This window comes from Pteronotus mesoamericanus, unplaced genomic scaffold (genome assembly GCF_021234165.1).
Source record: "Pteronotus mesoamericanus isolate MK-2021 breed Mesoamerican mustached bat unplaced genomic scaffold, CSHL_Meso_final contig_124, whole genome shotgun sequence".
NCBI lineage: Eukaryota > Metazoa > Chordata > Mammalia > Chiroptera > Mormoopidae > Pteronotus > Pteronotus mesoamericanus.
Window position 1 is genome coordinate 4676173 of NW_026555051.1, and position 20320 is coordinate 4696492.

The 20320-nt window shown below is 38.1% G+C and overlaps 1 pseudogene; it reads right to left on the bottom strand.

The window, feature by feature from the left end:
• Positions 1-707: 707 nt before the first annotated feature.
• Positions 708-18931, bottom strand: LOC129082226 (exonuclease V-like; annotated as a pseudogene).
• Positions 18932-20320: the final 1389 nt, after the last annotated feature.

The following is a 20320-nucleotide window of genomic DNA, read 5'->3' on the forward strand; positions in this document are numbered from 1 at the left end:
CTACCATTCGTGACAGCATGGATGGAACTGGGCAGTATTATGCTAAGTGAAATAAGCTATGCAGTGAAAGACAAATACCATATGATCTCACCTATTAGTGGAACCTAATCAGCAAAATAAACAAATGAGCAAAAAAGAACCAGAAACATGGAAATAAAGAACAAACTGACAGTGACCAGAGGGGAGGGAGGAGGGGGATAACAGGGGAAAAAAGGGAAAGGATCATGTCAAGGAATGTGTACAAAAGACCCATGGACAAGGACAGTTGGGTGGGGATTGTCCTTGGTAGCAGAGGTTGGATGGAGCAGAGGAGAGCAATGGGGGTGGGGGGGAACGGGAAAACTGTAACTGAACGATTGAATAAATAAATAAATAAATAAATAAATAAATAAATAAATAAAATGTAGAAAGCCTTGATTAAAAAAAATAAGGAAGAGACTTAACAGAAACTAAAGAGTCTTTTTAGGAAGGCAATGATTGCTTTGCTCCTGCTGTGGTAAGCATCTGTCTTCTTGGCAATCTATGGTGAAGCTTCAGATACAGTGTAATCCCAGGTCTCTCCCATTCACCCATGCCTTGGACCTAGATTTGAGTGGTTAGAGGTTGAGAAAATATGAAAAGGACCAATATAAGAACACTGTCGACAAAAGCCAAGCTTGGAGACTGATTCTCTTTAACTCTGTTGAGTACATCAGGAGCAGGAAGGATCAAAGTTTCTTAAGGCATACCTTCTGTTCATTTGGCTTTTTTGTTTGGGGCTCTGGCATGGATCTGTGTACCCCACTGCCCTTCCTCCATTGACAGATATCTTCATACCTGCATGTCCAGCATTTCCAAGCCTCCTCCATGTCAACCTCTTGAGGCTCTCTGTGTTCTACCCAGTAGGCCATATAGTGCTGTACTTTGTTTCCCAGCTCCTTCTTTTCAAAGGACACAATCTCTGAACCCAGCAAAGTGGCAGTGTCTTGATGGATATATTCAATCTTCAGAATATCAATGACTAGAAGGTCAGACAGTATTAGAGATAAGAAGACAAGCTCCATGAGGTCACCCAAGGATATCACAGAGAAGCCTCCCTGCTGGGTATGCTTCAGCACTGAAGACCCCAGTGGCTTTTCTGGGTGCAATTTTGTGTGGTAGTTTAGGCTAGCAGTGGTCATTTTCCCTTATACCATGGCATCAAAGATATGTTTGTATAAGCTGACTTGAAAACAGTCTTTTTTTTTTTTCCTGAGTTTCCAGAGGGAGCATAAGTCATCTGTGCATCTTGAATTAAACTAGTTCTAGTTCCTCCTTGGCTGTATAGTCCAGAGCTCATCAATCACTTCCCTCCCCTCCTCCAAGCACTGGAAACTCTCTGATGTGCCCTGACTACAGGGTAGGAATCATTGATAACTTATTCAGAAACTTAACTGCCCAAACATCTTCTTTACTGGTGATGTGGATAGTCACAAGATCATGAACTTCCAGTGCTCTCGCTAGGTAGATGCTGGCACCAGTGTCCAAAACAGCTGTCTTCTCAGGTGCCAAGAAACCAAGAAACTCCTTCCTATATATGATTTGCTGTTCACTCCAGCTCTGAGTAGACAAGTCAATCACTTACAAATATTTAAGGTAGAATCACTGCATGGGTTGATGAGATATGCAAACCTCTTTTTCACTTTGATAAGCTTATGAGCCTGCCATCCTTCCCATGGAGTTCAGAAGAAGGGCCAGGACTGCCAAGTGAAGCACTCAACTCTTGGGTATCTTCCAGATCCAGAAACTGTGAGTCACTCAAGACTGAAAATCCTTAGGCCCCAGCAGACACCATTTTGTCTTCCCAGTCCCTGCCATGGCACAGCTCTGGTCTAGGCCATGCCCTGAGACTTGGTTGATCTTCATCCTCACAGGGAAAGTCAGAGGCTGAAATGACAAAGCTGACCACTCCCTAACATTGTGGTGTTTCTTCCTTTCTGATCCATACTGCATAAACTGTAGCTCACCCCATGTCCTAGGTAATGCTTGCCTCTCCCCAGGGACAAATCCTCCATGACGTCTTCATTTTTGCCATACCCTGGATGCAGTTACTTGATCCATTCCCTGCTTTCTCAGATACTACTGCTAACCCCAGACTCTACTGTGCTCTGCCACGACCTTGGAACTGCTTCTGGACTCCACTCCTGACCAGCAAGAGCAGGTTACACAGCAGCCCTTTCCTTCTAGGCTTCTCACATACCTCCTGGGAGACCAAGCTGCATCTGCCTTTCAAATAAACTTCAGGTGTAATTATATAGTTAAAGATACCCTTGTGTTCTGAGTTCAGAACATGGAGCAGTAAGCCATTTGAACAATGATTCTCTACCCGCTGGTTATCTGTAGGTGGGTACAAGCAAAAGCTCTGTTGACATGTGCTGTGAACACACCCAGTGCTGCCTGTGGTTCGCAGAGCCCTGGCTGTTCCTACTCCACTTTCTTTCTCACTTGAGAAACCATTTTGGGATAGAAGTGAGTGAGTGTGCATGTAAGGCTATTAGAAGGACTACCTTGAATCTGTTCTAATTTATGCTGAAAAAAAAGAAGATAAAATATTATGATTTTTTTTTAAATAGTAAGGAATTACTTGCTACACACTTCATAATCCATCAAGACACATCAGTGTGCCATGACATGATTTTTTAATTGGTGTTTTGGAAATTAGTCCCAAATCACCTGGTAGAGCTTCATTGCTTATGCAACTTTTGGGGAAGAAGAAACCACATGAGTTGAGAGTACAAAATCACAAACCCTAGAGCAGAGGAACCCATGGAAATAATAATTGCAGTGAAGTATATACTGTTACATGTAAGACATTACTTCTGAAGCCCTCCCCCATTGATTAATATAAAATACTAATTATTTAAGGTAAATTTTATGAGTGCAAGTATTTGACCTCTTTGGCCTAAAAATGCAATTCCATATGCTTCAACCTAATTAATTTGTTAATAGGTTTCATCATTCATCTAAAATGCATTTGAAAACAAGCTATAAGCACTTGCAGAAAGAAGAGTAGCAACATAATAATGGATTTTTTTTACATTTCTTTTAGTGTCTTCTTTCTCAGGGCAAGTTAACCAATCAATGAACATTCAGTTTTGATTGTCATCCTTATCCCAGCACTGGGGATACCAGAGAAGCCCAGGACTACCCTGGTCCATAAGAAGTGACAATATAGAAGGAAGAACAAGATGCATCCAGAAAATAAAAGAGTTTATACATGCTAAATTATGCAGCCCTAACAACTAAAGCACAATGGCTTTCTGCCATTATGGTTTCTAATGCGGTTTGCCTTACATGTTTTTTTTTAAACTTTTTATCTTGAAAAATAGTTTTATGTTTATAGAAGAGTTGCAGTGTTAGTATAGAGTTCTCATAATAAATTCTCAGCTTCCCCTAATGTTAATGAGTTACATAATCCTGGTGCAATGATCAGACTAAGACAATACCATTCGTTCATTACTATTAACTATTCTATAGACTTTTTGCAGATTTTCCAGGTGTTTCCATTATTTATTCTATTCCAAGGTCCAACCTGGAATACCACATTGCATTTAGTCTACATGTATGTTAATAATGGATGAGACATAAAAGTAAGAGGGAAAACTTTTTTTCCTTATCCTCAGGTATCACTGCTATTACTATTTTGGTATATTCTCTCCTTAACACACTCAAATAAATACACACATTTTAGGTTCAAACTGCATACTTATTTTTGTACTTTATTTTCAGTACTACACAAATCATAAATAATACCCTGTTCTATTAATCAGTGTTTGAAATGTTTAAGTATACGTAATTTTTATCACATGGATATAGTTTAAGCTAACATTACCAGGTTATTGAATTCTTGTTTCCATTTTTATTCTTACAGGTGACACTGTGATGATTATAAGTACACATGAGCGCTGGGAAGTTTTCATATTTTTATAGGCTGATCACAAGGAAGAATATATAATGTGAAGATCTATGGGTTTTCACCCTTTTATTATAATTTCTAATTCAAGAGTAACACATTTAAACTATACTGAATTCTATAAAATCGAAAATGAAAATCTCCCCATGCTCTGGTAGACTTATTCCCTGAGGACAGGAAGGCAGTATGAGGTCTTTGGCTTTCACCTGAGCCAGTGTGGCTGAAATTACTAAGGGTATTTCCAGTAACTGTGTAAAAATTCAGCTTCAGTGTGAGTTTTTTTTACAAGTCTTCAAAGTTGCAGTGAGCTCTCAGGAAGAATATTCCAGCTCCAATACCTTTTTTAAAAAATATTTTATTTATTTATTTTTAGAGAGAAGGGGAGAGAGACGTTGATATAACTGATCCTGCAACCTAAGCATGTGCCCTGAGTGAGAATTGAACTGGCAACCCTTTGCTTTGTGGGGCAATGCCCAACAAACTGTACCATACTGGTCAGTGTGTCTAGCCCTGTTATCTTTGATTTGTGGCCAAAGGTGGCTTTGCTTGAGCATTTCCTGTGGTTTTATTGACTTTTTATTTTCATGATTTTGCTGCTCATTTGTCACTGAGGAATTGTTTTCATTACTAGGTAACAGACATCAACACAGAGGAGAAAGGACCCACTGGTTGTCTCTGCCTTCTAGAATAGATAATACATCTGTTCCCAGGACATCAAGTCCCTCAGCGCCAGGCCCTTGAGCTGCCACTGTTGTTGTCCCTCTTGGCTCCCCAAGCTTCATCCATGTTGTAGCATGTATCAGTACTTTGTTCCTTTTTATGGATGAGTAATATTTGATTGTATGGATATAACAGTTTGCTTATCCATTTGCTTGTTCATGAACATTTGGATTTTTTCTAGTTTGGGACTATTAACAACAAAGCTGCTATTAAAATTCATGCACAAGTCTTTGTTTTAAGAAAATATGCTCTTTTTTCTCTTGGGTAAAAACCTAGAAACAGAATGGCTGGATCATATTGTAGGTGTATATTTACCTTTTTCAGAAACTGCCAAGCAGTTTTCCAAAGTGATTGTACCATTTTACATGATTACCAGCAAAGCATGAGAGTCCCACTTGTTCCATATCCCCACTTGGTTTGTATCCACAATTTATTTTTTAAAAACTCTCAAAGCTTAATACTAAGAAGACCAACAAGCTAATTTTTGAAAATGGGTAAAGGATTTCAACAGATAATTTGCCAAAAAAGATACAGTCATTAGAGAAATAAATACTAAAACCACAATGACATGCTTATTCAAATGGCCAATATTAAAAGGGAGCTAATAATTTTATGTTTTTATGATTTCCATTTTACATATGATGATAAAAATTAATCTCAAGGATATAAGTAACCAGCTATTAGGTGGTAGAATTTAAATTTGAATCTAGGTCTGCTAATCCCTACTTAACCTTTATGATATTCCAGCAGCAGTCCTTTGAAGGAAACAAGGGAACTCACTCATTACTCAGGAATACAATTTCCATTTCCTCTTCTCAGGAGACAGCCCACCACTTATCACAGTGTATATTATGGAACTTCAAGTTTTGGCATCTATATTGCCTAAAGGGTAAAATTTATGTTTTTTCAACATCTAGCTTTGTCCAGATGCCTCTTGAAAAGAGTACTCAAAGTGCAGAATGCTCACCAAAGTTCAGTGCTCCAACAAATATCTAGGCCTGTTTAAACATGATGATTAAGAAAAAAGGTTTTCTTTTTTTTTCTTTTTCGTACAGACAGACTGAGTTTGAATCACAGATCTACTATTTCTTAACTGTGGGATCCTGGACAAGTTGCTAAACACTTCAAGATTTGATTTTTCTGTCTATAAAGTGGGAACAATACTGACCTTATAGTGTTTAAAGAGTTAAAGGGGCTAATGTATATATAGTATTTACCACAATATCCTGTACTTAATACATTCTCAAACACTGTTACCATGTCACAAACAATAATATATAACCACGCTAAGAATAAGTGTGTTAAGCTTCTCACTCACTACAAAGCCTAAACAAAATACTAAATCATTATTAGCTAATGTTTTGCATCTCTCTGAGGACTTGTTCCTTCATTGAGGAAATGCTAATTCACCAACAGATGATGGGACATTTAAATCTATAAGAATTATTTAGAAGTCAGTGAAATATTTATCCTTTAGTTGTAAACATTAGAAACATTCTTTGGAAAGAATATCTATGGTTGCTGTTGAGCAGTATCAGCTATGTATCTGCATGGAGTTTTAGAGTTCAATTATTAGATATTCATGGCATAAAGCTATCAAAGTAACTGTAATACAGAGCCCTAGGGAGCACCGTTCCTCACGCTAAGATGACTAAAGGCTGGCCATGGTTTTGTGTGGCTTATAAGCCCTAGCAGGCACTCACACTTGGTGCACTCCCTGAATGCTTTTACCTGCTCTAACTCTACCAGATCTTTTCCAAGGCCCCTGGAAGTGCTACTTTTGCCACCAATGATGCATTTTCCTCTGTCTTAATGGGTTTTTTTGTTTTTGTTTTTTAATGAAACACAATCAGTGTTTTCAGTGCATTCTTAGGGACCACAGTGAAGCTTCCTCCAAGGACTTGGATGTAAAATTATGAGAAGCGACAAGTCAGTTTCTCTATGGCATGCCTCCAGCATCTTCCTCTCAGGTAGTCCAGTAATGATCTGGCCCTGCAGAGAGAGCCAACGTTCTAGTGGTTGGTACAGTGTTGATATGCAACCTTCCAGAAGGGGAGCCCTGAGAGTAGACTGTTTCATCGCACAGGCAAGGCTGTACCTCGTTTTCAAAGCAACCAGGATCAGATATCCCTGTCTCCTCCCAGATGTAAACAGGAATGGCAGGGCACAAGAGGATCTCTCTCCTGAAGAAGCATAATTTTAATCGTCTCCAGCTGTGCCAGTGTAAGCAGGAAATGGTCAGCTTAAGTTATGAGATGGCTAGAGACTAGGGGTCTGCCTATACTCTGTTCCTTGAATCCAAATGTTAACAATTCATTGTGTGCCATTGTGGTGTTTAACCCTATCTCTTCTGCAACAGAAAAATGATACTTGTTCATTCATAATTTGCCTAAAACACAAGCACATAGCACTTTGGAGTGGAGATAACTAAAGTCAGCTCCAAGGTGTGTAAGATACACCTTTACTTCATCTGATCGATCCATTCATTCCTTTTTCAAAAATTGTGATAAAATACACATAAAATTCACCATTTTTGCCATTTTTAACTGTTCAGTTCAGCGGTATTAAGTATAGTCATATTGTTATGCATGTGTCACCACCATCGGTGTCTGGAATTCTTTTCATCTTGCAAAACAAAAATTCTGTATCCCTTAAATAATAACTCCCCATCCCCACTCCTCACAGCCCCTTGCAAGCATTCTACTTTCTATCTCTATAAGTTGACTACTCTAGATACTTAATGTAAGTGGAATCATACGGTATTTGTCATTCTGTCCTGTTCATTCTCAAGGTGTACTGATAGGATCAGAAGTTATCTGGTCACTTTCTAGGGCCCTTGGCAAGGAAATTCCGACAGAGAGCTGGGTGAATCCTGTTATTTATCTTGATGCCATTAAACGTATGTGTATCTGGGTTTCTTCTGATTCCATGTTCACAAAGCAGCCCTGTGATTGTGGTATAGTTTCTTACAGTAGATACAGCTCATGACCTCTCGAGTGTTCATCTCATCCTGCTAGTATTTTATATAGCATTGTAGTACCATTTGGGTGGTATTGCCATTCCTTAACTCTGGAGATTGGCATTAAACCAGTTTTCACAAACCCACACTCTTTGTCACAGAGATTGATTCAGGGAGGGATACTGACCTAGGCCTAAACCAATTTTCTGGCTTCTGTGATTAGTTCATGGACAGGTACTTATTTAATTTAGTTCAATCAAAGTGAAATTTAGGACCTTTATTTGATGATTGGGCAGAAAGAACCCTTCTGTCTTTTACTGAAGTTGAACAAAATAATACATGTCATTTTACTGTTGCCAACAACCATTTTGGAGCCATGAAAAAAAGTAGCCCTAGGAGGGTGCCAATATGATGGAAAATAGAGCCAATATACTGAAGGAAATTTAATTCGTGGTGACAACCTTCAACTGCTGGATTTAGCTTTGCCTGGAGTACTTCCTACCACAAACCTTTTGAATTATATAGGTCAATAAAGTCTCTTTATTGTTTAACCAAATATGAGCTGGATTTTCTATTTCTTGTTCTTGAGTGCATTCCAATGGGCTCTCCCTAAACATCTGTGCACAGGACCAGGAAGCAATGGTTTCATAGACTTTATGTTCCCTTTGATACTGATTTCTTACTGTGAAAACAATATTTTGACATTCTGGTTATACGCATTAGTTTCTTTAGCTTGTTTAATGTAAGTTGTGGATTCATTCTCAGGATCCTGACAAACTTTCGTTTCTGACTGTCCTACTGGGACCCATGGTATACTTTCAAGGTAATGAATAACATCCTGTGGTGACATCTTGGGAGACCTTAGTGATTATACATGGCTTGCCTTGAAGGCTGTCTTTGAACTTGAGCTCCTGTTTCATCCCTTTGAATTTCTGTAGCCACTGGAAATTTTTTTGAAGATTAGTGATTGTTCTAAAATAGCAAGCAGCACCAGTCACACTGTTCACCACCTGGTCTCTGACATTTGGTCTCACAATCCTAGGAGCCTCCTAACGTAGGTCCTATTGCATTCGCTGGTGAGCAAAAGGTAGCCAAGTCTTCCTGTGATTTCTGAAAGCTTTGCATGTGGCCATGATGGAAGCCATATGATCCAGCACAATGCCTAATATCAATATATAGGGCATTGACTGTGAAGCTAAGGGCCTCCTCTAGTTCTATGAATGGTAGCTCTGAGAATGTCAGAAGATACACAGTTCATGAAGGTTCAAACTTTTCCTGGTCTTATTTACCAACTTTTCCAACTTATCCAGAGGTCCTGAAACTTTTTTGTGGCATAATTGTGTGTTCTCAGAGGTTTTCCCCTTAAAGAAGTCTATGGTTCATTCCTCCTTCTGCTGGTCCTGAATAAAAACATATTACCCAGAATAGAAACAACACATTAGCTTTAGGGTTGTTTCTAAATGGTGTGCTCATGAAACATCCTTTTTATTAATCCTTTTTTACTTTTCAATTAAAGTTGACATATTATATTAGATTCAAGCGTACACCCCAGTGATTAGACATTTATATAACTTACTAAGTGATCATTCCAATAAATCTCATACCTTTCTGACACCATACAGTTATTCGGATATTATTGACTATCTTTCCATGCTATAATTTACATACCCATGACTATTCTGTAATTACCAATTTGTACTTCTTAATCCCCTTACCTTTCTTACCCATTCTTCTAACCACTTTCCATCTGGCAACCATCAAAATGTTTTCTGTATCTATGAATCTGTTTCTGTTCTGCTTGAGGGCTTATTTTTTTTTAATTTAATTGTTGATAGGTATGTATTTATTTCCACTTCATTGTTCATATTTTTATCTTCTTTTTTCTTTTTCTTCTTAAAGAAGACCTTTAATATTTCATGTAATACTGGTTTGGTGGTGATGAACTCCGTCAGGTTTTTTTTTCTTTTTTTTTTCTTTTTTTTTTTTTGTCTGGGAAGCTCTTTTTATGTCCTTCAATTCTAAATGATAGCTTTTCCTGGTAAAGTAATCTTGGTTTTAGGTTCTTGCTTTTCATCACTCTGAATATTTCCTGACAATCTTTTCTGGCCTACAAAATTTCTGTTGAGAAATCAGCTGACAGTCTAATGGAGCTCCCTTGTAAGTAACTAACTGCTTTTCTCTTGTTGCTTTCAAGAGTTTGTCTTTAACCTTTTGCATTTTAATTATGACATGTCTTGGTGTGGGCCCCTTGGAGTTCATTTTGTTTGGGATTTTCCACCCTTCCTGGACTTATATGTTTATTTTCTACACCAGGTTAGGGAAGTTTTCTGTCATTATGTTTTTAAATAAGTTTTCAATTTCTGAAGCATTTTTTTCTTAAGGGATTCAAAATGCAAAAAGAAGATGCTGACAAAAGATTAAAATTACCTAGTAAACCTGATCATTTATTGATTTTAATTTCACCCTCAAAGTTGAGGGCTCTCTGAATGCAGGGAGAGTTGTAAATGAAATTATATTCAGCCACCCTTTGAGAAGTGTCCACAGACACATGTTCCATCACTTGTAGCTACATGTAAAGGCATTTTCCCTGTCAGGGTCAAGACAAGATGTATTTGGGATTTACTGTCTATAAACATTTAAATCCAATCACTCTAAACCTATGTGGCCCTGTCTTCTATTTTCTCATTTCTAGTGATGGGATCATTTTTTAACAGAACATGCTGTGTAGACTGGCTAAATGAAGTGCCATGAAGGTCTTCAATAAATTATAGGTGGATTTATGGGTTCTTCTCAGGACCATGGTAGATTGACTAAGTTGCAATGAAGTGGAACATATTTATCCAGAAGGTCCAGTGGGTCCTAGGTATTAGTGAAAGGAGATTCATGAATGAGTGGAGGTTTTTTTCTTTTTTTTTTCTCACTTTTTAGGCTTCCTACTCTACATTGACAATTGTCTCTAGGATTCAATAGTCCACTGCATTAAAGTGACACATTGTCTCATTGTTTGCTTGGGAAAACTTCTTCCTAGTAACCCAATTTACCTTCTGCAAAATCACAGCAGTAAGCAAACTCTCAAAGTCAGCCCCACAGTTAAAACCAAAAACCAGTAAAACAACTGAAGGTAGATGGGCCTCATTTATATGTTTATCATCTCTAAGAACAGATACTTCATACTCTCTCTTGCAACTAGTGCTTCTCAGCATATATTACATTTTCCGCCTCCTCTGCTCTCATTAGAAAGAGGAGATGACTGTAGGGGAAATGTCAGCTTCTGCTGAACTTAGCCACTTCTATGGATGCCATTGGTTTCCTCAGTCCATTGTGACTTTCTCTACTCCTTTATAAATAAACTTCCTGTGAGCTGTGCTCATGAGAAATATGGAAGATAAGTAGGAGTTAGGTTCTAAATCAAAGAGCAGTATCTTAAATGGAGTCCAATGTGTTAGCAGATGCAGTGGCGTTTGGCCAAACTTTTGCTGAAATAAATGGAATTTTTAAAGGAAAGTTCAGAAACCCTGAAGGTTATATATATTGAATATGCATATTGAAAGGTAAAGAACTGTTCAATCTGAAGCCAAAGGCATTTACATAAACCTGATTTCTAACTAAAGAGATGACAACATGTATTGTGCCTCTTTGTCCCATGACAAGGAGCTACTCTTCAGCTCTCTTTTCAGTATGACTTGCAACTAACATGGATGTTTGCTATCTGTCTTCATTGATCTTGTGTGTTCACTTTATGCTGATCAAGCCAATGATATAACAAGTCACACCATTATGCCAGTGACTAATGTTTGTGAAGTAAAACAAGGAAAATTTTATTTTAAAAATTTCTTTTGTCTCTTGTTTTCCTTTTCCAGAGTTTGCTAAAATGGCTAGAAGGTCCATGTCATTTGTGCACTAGAAGAGCTCCCAGTAGATAGCGTGAAGGACAAGGAAGGAGTAAAGAAGGAAAGATAACAAGCAAACTCCTTTTTGTTGACAAAAATAATATTGATGTTTTGCTGCCCCCAAAAGTTATTATACCTGTTTCCACTTACCTAAAGACCTGTGTTCTGGTCAGTTTCTATGAATGTCCTACTTTGTGTGAAGTAAAGGACAACGATGTATCAAATTCCAATGCGTAGGATGGAATTGTCTCTCTTTCCTACAGAATCAGGTTATAGAATGAATCTGGACATTTGTCAGTGGTGTCTTAACACTGGAGCAGTTTCTTGCAAGTATGCAGTACTGTTTTAAAGGGACTCCTATGATTATATCATATAGAGAACTGTTTTCTTACAGAAGTGCTAGAAAAGTCACCTTCAAAGAGATGAGAGTACACACTACCCCCTCTGCCTGGAATATCCTTCCCTTACTTGGCCACCTGCAAAATCCTAAATATCTGACAAATAAAGTGCAAGTGTCTCTGACATCTCTTTGCCATATAGAATTGCCTTCCTTTGTTCCCCTAAAATATTTAGTTCCTAGTTCATTTAGTTCTTGCCTCCATCATAACACCTTTCAGAGTAGAACAAGTAGCTGTTGGCTTACCTTATGTCAGAAACTGGCTAAATGCTTCATAACCACCCTAGGAGTATCTCCATTTTACAGATGAGGAAATAAGGTAGTGTATGAAAAATAGTTTGTACCTAGCACAGCGTAAAAATGCAACCTAAATTATTAGAAGTCATTAATATTATGTGTTTACATATTGACCTAATGTTCCTTTGATATTAGGGCGAGTCTTACTATTCTTTGCAGTTCTAGCACCTCACAGAGTGCTTGGAATCTATTTAGGTGCTTAATAAATCTTGATTAAAGGTATGAGTGATTGACCAGTTGGTCTGAATCTTCTTTAAGTTTAGAGTTGAGCAAAAGTGATTTATGTTAGATAGAAAGCAGAACTTTTTATGTTTTATAATGTATTTTTTCTAATTATAAATATATGTTCATTGAAGAAAATTAGGACAATACAGAATGTATACTTTTCACAGTTTCTATCACCCAGAGACAGTAATTTTTCTTCTACTCTTTTCTCTACACATTTTTACTCTGATATCATGTATCATACTATATACATAGCTTTTTATGCTGCTTTTGTGCTATTCCAATATCATAAATATTTTCCATGCCATCAAGAACTTTTCGTAAACCTTACATCTAATTGGCATATATAAATGTGTTTATTATATTAATTTACTTATCCATTCTTTTATGTTTAATATTTAGAATGTTTGTAATTTTTCACTATGATAAATAATACTATAATGAGCACCTCTGTGCTTATATATAAGTCTGTATGCATCTTTGATAAGTACTGTTGGTATAGGACTTTCTGGAAATGGGATTAGTGGTCAAAGTGTATCAACATTTTTAGGCTTCGAATACATATTGCGTTTGCACCCAAGCAGTTTAAAACGCATACTAACTGTGTTCAAGCACACTTACCAACATTATTATTATCTTTTACATCTTTATTATTTTGATAGACTAAAAAAGACATTAAGCTAGACTTAGATGGCTATTTACTGTATAATTCCATTTATATTACATTCTGGAAAAGGAAAAACTATAGGGAAAAAAGTGGAATCAGGATCTGGGCATGAGGAAGGGATTGACAGGAAAGGGATCTCAGGGAACTCCTGGGGGCTGACAGAAATATTCTATTTCCTGATTTTGCTGCTACTGTCATGACTGTAAATATTTGTCAAACTCATTGAACTACACACTTGAAAAACAGCAAATTTTACTGTATGTAAATTATACTTCAATAAACCTTACTTTTTAAAAAGTGCCTTGTGGTTAGCCATTTATCATCCTTCTTTGGAGAATGGTCTTTTTATCGCATTGCAGAATTGTCTACTGAGTCTGAGAGTTTTTCTCATTAACTTGCATGATCTTTAAATATTGCCTGCCATATTTGCCAAAGATAACATATCTTTTAAAACTTTTTTGTGAATATTTTGTGTATTTACTTGATGTAGCCAAATTTGTTGGTATTTGTTTCAGCAGTTGATCTTTTTAGCAGAACTTTCTGATAGAAACTGTTGAAATACTGAAATGTTTCAGTACATTCTACTTCAATTTCTATAGTAAATTTACCAAGTGTGATCTGGGTAGACTTTTCCAATTAAAAGAAAACAGTCCTTCTATGCATTAAATGTAGTTTTTGACCTTTCTGAACAATGTGCTTTGGCCTCCTCCTGCCGTCCTTTTCCTCCTGGCGTCCCTGGGCTGAGTGACTGGGGCTTGCTTGTGGCCAAATGTCCCTTTCTTTCCCCACAGTGGCAGCAGCAACAACAGTTTAAGCACAGTGCCCTGCAAGGTAACTTACAGCAGTAGAAATTGAATAAAATCTCAACCCATGGAAAACTCCATTTAACATTTCCTTCCATTCTCTAGTTTTTGGAAGTTCTGTTTTGTCTTGATTTGCTCCATAATGGGATTGACAGGGAAAATATCATTACTTCAGTTGTACATTTCATTAAATATTTATTGAATGCTTACTAGGTGCCTGGCACTTTGCTAGGCGCTAGACATGCAATGTGAGCAAGATGGACTCAGCTCCTCTTCTCTTAGAACTTCTAGGCCAGCTGTGCAGACAGACAATGATATCAAACAATGACCTAAAACCATCAGAATTGATGATACGTGCTCTGAAACACGCAAAGACACCTCTGCTCCAACTGGAGACGTGAAGAGTGGCAGGGCACCCGTCTTCTCACGCTGCTTGGAAAAGTTTTGTTTGGCTTCAAGCTTCCAGTATATTTTCACTTCTAAGAAGACTTCAGCAGAAGAAATATGCTTGCAAAACCACTGCCTTATGGAATTATAAACAAATGTGAGAGGCTAAGTGAGTTTGGGCAAGGCCAAGTTTTCTCATCTATAAATTATAATATTATCTGTCCTAGGAGTTGCTGTGAGAATCAGCTAGAATAAATTTGTAAGAGACAGAAGAGATAGTGGCTGAAAACCGGAGACAGGCAGCCAGGGTTCAAATCTTAACTCCGCTTAATATCTGCTGCTCTCAAGTCAATTACTTATTCTTTCTGTGCCTCAGTTTCCTTAATTAGAAAATGGGGATAGTAATAGTGCCTACCTCACTGGGTTGATTTGATAATTAAATGAGAAAACAAAAAATACATACAGATGTGGCTTTTAAAATAGTGCTTGTCTCATGGTAAGTGTTCAGTCGAGGCGAGCGAGCTTCTGCCATTTTTGTCCTCATCATCACAGTACAGGTCCCAACATGAGCACAAAGGAAATTGTAACAGTGTAGTTAGATTACCCTGGAACAGCCAGGCCCTGGGACTATGAGAAATAGTCACATGGCACAAAGACAGAATGTGAGCAGCACAGTAGCAATAGACTCTCTGTGTAAACGGGGTCAGGGATCTCATCCCAGGGCCAGCACATTTCCTTTCCCTGCTTTACTGGGGAGAATGACCTTGACAGAGGGGGAAGTGCATCGGAATAGATAGAACAGCCTTGGCTGCAGCCTGTCTCCACCACCCAGCTCGGAGAGCCCTCTGATGTCTCTTGAATGATTTAGCTTTATTGCCTATTGTCTCTCTGTCCAAATTGCCTTCAGGATAAATGTCCCAGCTGGAACCCATAGAGAGGACACTAGCTTCCAAGCACCTCATGAGATGCTTATACTATCCCCTTATATGAAACATCCTTCAAACTGACCATTAATGGAGGCTGTATTTTGCACCTTATGAAGACAAAATTACACTGCGTTAGAAGTTCTGCACCCTGGCTTAGGCATTGAATTAGATGGAGGGATCCAGGCTGGGTGCTTTCCTGCTGGGCATAATACCCAATTTATTTTCATTTACATTAACTTCTCTACATCACTGACCGCATGAGGCATTAAACTGTTAAATGCCAGCAATTCCCAATTGCTTGACACAGATAGAAATGTTTAATGAATAATAATAAAAAAGGAGCCTATGGATGACATCAATATGCAAAATTGTGAGAGCATGTAAATCAACTCTTCTCATTGCAGAGAGCTCCAAAAACTCCTTCGCCCTCCTCCCCTCTCTCCCTCCTTCTCTTTCCTCCTAAGTTTGTTTTGAAAAGACAGAGCAAATACATTTAATTGGAAAAAAAGAGAGTAGTGTAGCATTGGTAACACAGCTAATGCACAGATGTGAAAGCATTTCTCTGAAGGATCCCAAGGCGCAAAAATTTTTTTAAAGTTTATTTTCTATAAGCTTCTGGGTGGAGGAGTTTGGCTGCTAGTAGGAAAGGGGTTTTAATTTATGAGTTTCCTCTCAGTATGAATTACATTGACCTTAGGTCTAAGGCCTCACTGGCTTGTTAGAAGGGGAGTCAGCTTAGGCAAAAGGAAGCTCAACACCTCATTTCCAAACCTGTGGGAACATTAGGGGTTACCTTAGGCAGCAGTGGAATCTTAAAGCCTTTGTCAACATTGACGGATCTTTCCTCCATAATTTTATACTCACCTCTTAACTTCATGGTGTGCAGTGTGTAAAAGAGTTTTGTTAAGAGCTATCTAGGTGGGAATCCAGACTCTGCCCCTCATGAGCTGTATAACTGGGCAAAATGGCTCTAACTTCTCTGATCCTCAAATTCCTTATCTACAGAATGGGCAAAAACTATTTGTCCTCCATGCTAATTTCTAACTCTGATAGCAGATGCTCAAGTCTGTAAAAATAAGCATAGGAAGGAGACTAGAAGGAAAGACTATAGAATGCCAACAATAGCCATTTATTTTTCCTCTTTCCTGGACACTTTAACTTTCTATATAAGTAAGCATTATCTTTCGATAGGAAAATTATGAGTTATAAGGGCACATATTTTGTTGTTCGAGCTCATAGGTTATAACTATTGAAATTCCTTTTCTTCTGCCCCATACAATCCACTTTTCTCTATTCCTCTTTTGAAAGGAAAACATATGGGGTATATTAGTTTCCAATTGCTTCTGTAACAAATTACCCGGCAAACTTAGTGGCTTGAAACAACACAAAGTTCTTCTCCTACAGTTCTGGAAATAGAAATCTGAAATGAGTCTTGCAAGGCTAAAATTGAGATGTGGGCAGGGCTGGCTCTTCTGGAGGCTGTGAAAGGAGAATCAGCTTCTTGGCCTTTTTTTGGCTTCCTATGGCCACCAGAGTTCCTTTCCTTGTGTGTCCTTCCTTCGTCTTCAAGCACATCACTCCAGCCTTTGCTTCTGTCATCCTATCACCCTCTCCTCTGCAAAGGCCCTCATAATAACATCAGACATACCTGGGTAATCCAGCATAATCTCCTCATCTCAAAATCCTTATTCACATCTGCAAAGTCCCTTTTGCCATATATGATAACATATGCACATCTTTTAGTGGAGGGTGGAGGTGGTGTGGGAGTGGGGTTGCATCACTCAATCGAACACATGGGACTTATGTAAGAGGTGAAAAAGTAAATAAAAACATCAACAAAGTCTCTGATAATGTGAAATAGCAAACTGAGTCCTTTATACAGAATGCTGTTCAATTCTTACACACTGTAACCATATCAGACCAAGTGCCCTGGCAGGAAATACAAGGCATTTGGGTCTGGTGTGAATGTAGAAGCTGATGTATCTTATTAAAGAAAAAACAGAATCACAACACACAACAATGAAAACTGTCAAGTCCTTCCTCCCCAAATCTCTAAAAGGCCAGAAATTCTGTCTAAAATTATTGTTATTATTATTTCTTTGAAATGTCAGTTCCCACTGTTAAAAGGCACCAGAGAGACCCATGTCAGGACTTCTTGTTTCAAAAGCAGCCTGTTTTCTCCAGGTTGATACTAAGATGTGCCAAGAATGATTTTTTTAAAAAGCAAAAAGATTTAAATTGTTATTTTTATGTTGAAAAAATGCCACAGGTTATTAAACTAACATCGGGAATGGATATAATCAGATCTCATCTATTATTAATGAGGTTCTGCCTTAATGTGATCATTATAGGTATGTGCCTTACACCTTGATGCTATCATCTAACATAATAACAACCTGAAATAATGAGTTGCCAGCATGATATTTTTCCTCTGTGAAGGGTTATACCTATAGGGTTGTTTTTTCCTTTTCTTATAACAACACCAATAAACTGTAACATTTTAGATAGAGACAGATGTAAGTTTTATTTGTAATATAACAGTTACTGCTTAACATCTTTATAGTTAAGATCTGCTACAGAGCCAACACAAAAATGTTTTGGAAACCATTATTATTACTACTTGTAATGATGATCCCAGAGCTAGAAAAATTCACATAACTTTCTGTAACTAACATCTACTCTATGTGTGTGTGTGTGTGTGTGTGTGTATGAAAGACACAGAGAGAGATCCAAGATATGGTTGTGCATGTAGGTTAATTTACTAAAATATTTAAAAATACTTTTCCTCTCATATACAAGCTTTTTCACTGCAATCCCTTTCCTTCTTTAAGGAATAGGCTCCAAAAAGATATAAATTGAGACTTTGTGAACAGAGGCAGAGACAGGCCACATCCTGAAGAGTTTCGCTTTCTTAGTAGCAGGCTATTGCAAATAGTTGTGCTAGGGCTTGCTCACAAAATCCTCTTTAATCTTTAATGCAGTTGAACTCTGTAGGTACAGTTATCTGGAGACCAGATTAGAACAATTTAACTCTCAGACATGAGTGAATGAGACCCAAGCATCTGAGCACAGGAAAACAGCAAAATAAATGGAGAAAAGCTCAAGGTTGGCCAATGATAACCTTTCTCTCTCACATTGATATTCTACTATTCCACCAGTCCCTCTCTTTACTACCTCACTCACAATCTACTCACCTCTAGCTCTGCAGCCTGACTTTTGCTCTTCTGGCCAGTGTCCAGGCAGCCTCCAGGATCTCTCCAAACCATTTGTCAAGCTTGATCTCTCTGGAACATTAATGCTGTTACCAGTCATGGTGTCTGGAGGCTCTTCTCTTTGGCTTCTTCATCTCTGGCTTTCCTGGGTTTTCCTCTCTGGTCTTCCCATGATGCTCCGCTGGCTCCTGTGCCTCCATCTACTCCTGAAATATTTCCATTCCCCAGGCCTTTTTGTGTCCAGCTTCCATGATTAGATCTATGCTGATAACTCCTAAGACTGTATCTCTCTCCCCATCCCTGCTAATGAGATTCAGACTTGAATTTTTACCCATTCACCAGATGGCTCCACAGGAATGTTCCAGCAGTGTCTCAAATTGACCAAGTCCAGTTTTGCTCATGAGCTTCTCTGTTCTTCATCTTCTATTCACCTACTCTGTCTTTACTGACCATCTTGGGTAAAGGCCTCATCTTCTGCCAACTCCTTCAGTCTGGAAACAGGTTTGTCTTCCTCCATTAGGGTCTTTAACTTTTACATTTTGCACTTTCTTTTTCTTTTTCCTTTTTCTTTCTTTCTTTCTTTTTTTTTTTTAACAAGGGGACGTGTGTCTTCTTATTTGCTTTCCTGCTATATTGGCTGGACTATTATAGTAACCTCTTCTCTGATCTCTCTACCTCAACCTAGCCTTTGTGTTCCTGCCAGAACTAACTTTTTCAAACTCAAGTGGATTCATGATAATGTTGGCAGTGCTACTTCACAGAGTAGTTGCTCAGCAAATACTTATCATTATTCTTTAGCTTCAGTGAATTTATATAGTGGATTGAAAGGTTGAGACAAGATACTTCTAAAATTCAGCCTCAGCATGATATTTTATATGTCCCTAAGAAATAAGGGATGGGATTTCCACTTGACTTTGCTTGAAAATCTTATCACTGGGCCCAAGTCTAAAGAGTGATTCCAACATTTGAGACTCCTTTTCACTCTGAAGTTCTTTCTTCTCCATGGCTTTAGCCAATTTCAGAATATCTCAAACCCTCAATCAGATGATGCTTAGAATATAAAATATACTCTGCTGAGAAAGAGGACAGTGGGCCATTTTCTATAAGGTGGGCTATCTGAAATAACTTCTTATCTATAAAATAAAGAGGATGAATTAGGGAATGCTAGGCCTATCCATTTGCCTTCCAAAAATATGGTTTCTCTTTGGAGCCTTATTGATATGCTGAATTTGGAGATTTAAAATTATTCATCTCATAGAATCACACACTTTCATATATATATTCTCTATGGTTTTCTTTGAGTGATGATCTCTGACAACAAGCAGGGTAATTGTTCAAGCTGCTGGCCTCCAAAATCCAACCTTACATTTTTATGAGACCATACTTCCCACATGAGAGCAGCTATATAAGGATGCATAGCACGCCCATCACAGGGAGATGCACATTCCATTGATGGGTGACTGACTCAAAAGCTCCTCGTCAGCCTTGGTGCACTTTTCTTAGAACTGCACTGCATTTCCAAGTGCTTCCACCCAGTCTTCCTTCCTTCTCTTTCTCTTTCACTTAGGGTCAGACCTGCATAGTGGTCTGACTGGTTACCTGACTCCTTCCCATTTTCTCAGACAAGCGTTTTCCCTACTAGAGTTCTTTCATGTCTTAGCTACTGCTTCTTGGTCAACCTGGACTCATATACAATCTATTCTTAGTATCATAAGAAATTCACCCTTATCCATGGAATAAAATGGAACAGTTGGTCTAGTTTCAGCACTGTACAACTGCAGCCAGTCCTGCAGATTCTTTTTTCCATAGTAATAGCATCTATCCACCTTTTCCTTAAAAAAAATTTTACCCTCAAATTACAAAGAAACACATAATATTTGTAAAACATATACATACATAAAAAGGA